Below are 2,597 nucleotides of genomic sequence, written 5' to 3'. Positions count from 1 at the left end.
TTTTTTTTTTTTTTTTGAGTTTTTTAAAAAGGAACCGAATGGGGAACCAATCGGGTACTTTGAAGAGGCTTCATTCGGTTCCTTCGGTCCGCCAGGGATTTTCTATGAGTATGAACATTAGCAATCAGGAATATTCGTGTGAAGTGTTGTATTTATTTCAATTTAAGTTATCAAATTTCATTGCTGACGTAAAATGCGATGTCAGTTTATTGAGATTTTGAGGTTAGGAGCAGCCTACTCAAAGAGCGATCTGCTGGCAAGGTTAAAAAGCTCAATTGATATTATTAAAAAGTTTGAACATTTCATTAATATTGGTACAGTGGATTATTTATTATTATTGGTTAATTAATTTTTAATTATTTAAATAAATGGAATTTGTTTTAATTTTTTTTTGATGATTTTTTTCCCTTAAAAATTTTTACTATTGGTCTAGTGGAATATTTATTAACATTAGCTTAATTATTTTAAATTGTTTAAACAAATGCAAATGTTAAAATTATTTTTTGTTAAAAATTAGTAATATTTCTTTAGTGGGATATTTAATAACATTGTTTGATTAATTTAAAAGAAGATTTTTTATAAATACTATTATTACAAAAAAAAAACCTTTTAAACAAATGGAATTTGTTTTCATAATTAGAAATTAATGAACAAATATTGATAAATAGTCCGCTAGACCAATAAGAGTTTAGTCACCTCTTAAGAAATCCCCAAGGAATCATTTTCACGCAACACATTTTAATTCTGACGCCCAACCCCCTTGTACATAGCCCGAAAAATTCTCCAAAAGATGGAAATATCAATTTTACGTCAAATTCATTGTTAAACTATATTCTTTTGAATTATATATAAATTATTAATTCATATTTGTTAGATCACAAATTTTCTAGTATTTGAGAATTATTTTTTTATTTTGTTAAACAATTAATATTTACATAAATAACTTTTTTTCGGCTGTAAATCCGGAATACTTAATATTTTTTCTGGAGCTAATGGCACAATTAACGAATGCTAAAAGTAAAAGTTTTTTGTAAAGGATATTTCACAATATTCTTAATTTGTTTCGTTATGTTCTGAAAATACATATATTTAGGATTAACAAGCTACACATTTTTTTAATAATAAATTTTTTAAAAATATTTACCTAATATGACATAAAACCGTTATTTTGAATTTTTGGGGCATTTTTTGGACACAGTATATTGTGATATTTAAATAAAAATTTTTTGGGTGTAAATTATTCTTTTAGTATTTCTTAGGAGGTGAATAAACTTTTATTTACAAAAAGTTACTAGCAAGTAATTTATTTGAAAATAAATATGGGATTTTTTTAGAGAAACAGAAATAGATAGAAAAATAACTAATGATAGTCGAATCACTAGAGGTATAAATTTGGATCAAACTAGTCTTTTATGCACGTTAAAATTTTAGGAATTATTCTCATAATTAAAAATTAAGTGTACGTTTTTTTTTTTTTAATTTTAACTGCATATTTTTACTTGTGAAATAAAAATATAATTGAAAACTGGATATCAATAATCAAAAAAAGTTTCTTAAAATAATAAAATATATATTTGAATGTTTAAAGAGAGTGTCTGTAGAGATTTTGCTATTTTGACTTAAAAATTAAGCAATTTGCTTAAAGATTTATTGATTTTATTAAAAATAAGTTTTCTAAATTGAAAATTAATTTTGAATAAATAATGATTTAACTAATACATTTTGCCCAACAATAGATAGTTGTTTTTTTTTAAATCAAAAATTAAACTGTTAAATATCTCAATGAGAATAAAAAATTTTGGTTAAACATTAAACTCAATGTTTGAGAAATGAACTACTGTGTTAAACTTTAATTTTATTAGTTTGCCATAAAATTATAGGGTTAAAATTTCACTTGTTTGTCTTGAAAATTAGATTTTTTTAACTAAAAGTTTAAATAATCCATTTTTGACATAAGGTTGATAGTGTTTTCTAAAAAATGTAACTAATAAATTTCTCACTGAAAATTCATATTTTCTTGATGGAAATTAAACTATTTCCTTCAAATATAATTTGCTTTCTTAAATATTTGTTTCGTTGGTAAAAGTTTTTAATTGCTTTTTGGAAATACAATTATTTGTACAAATGTTTTCTTGAAAATTCGAATTATTTTATAGAAAATTCTTTTAGCTAGATTAAAAGTTCTTGCTTTATGGTAGTAAAGTTCTTAGTTGAAAGTCCAACTCTCTACCAACAAAAATCTTCTTTTTGGCTTAAAGTTTTAGCTGTGTTTTTTTAAATTTTTATCTTTGTGGTGAAAGCTTCAATTTTTTGGTAGAAAATTTGACAAATTGTTTGAAAATTCCACAATTTTGTTTAAAAAATTGTCTTATGTGCTTGCGTAAAACAGTTTTTGAACGGCCCGAAATTATTGCAAAAAATAGAATTTTCATAGTGTTTTCCTTTATTTTATTTTATCGTGAAAATTCAATTTCCCCAGGACGAAATACACACGTCACAAGCTTTTGAATGTGCAAGCTTTTTATTTGAAAAAACATTATTACAAGCTTTTTAAATTTAGACAAATCTTTTAGTTTAGGAATGAGCATTTCATTCTA

Source organism: Belonocnema kinseyi, chromosome 3 (genome assembly GCF_010883055.1).
Source record: "Belonocnema kinseyi isolate 2016_QV_RU_SX_M_011 chromosome 3, B_treatae_v1, whole genome shotgun sequence".
Taxonomy (NCBI): Eukaryota; Metazoa; Arthropoda; class Insecta; order Hymenoptera; family Cynipidae; genus Belonocnema; species Belonocnema kinseyi.
The sequence above is the reverse complement of the archived record's forward strand: the minus strand, read 5'-3'. Positions refer to the sequence as shown.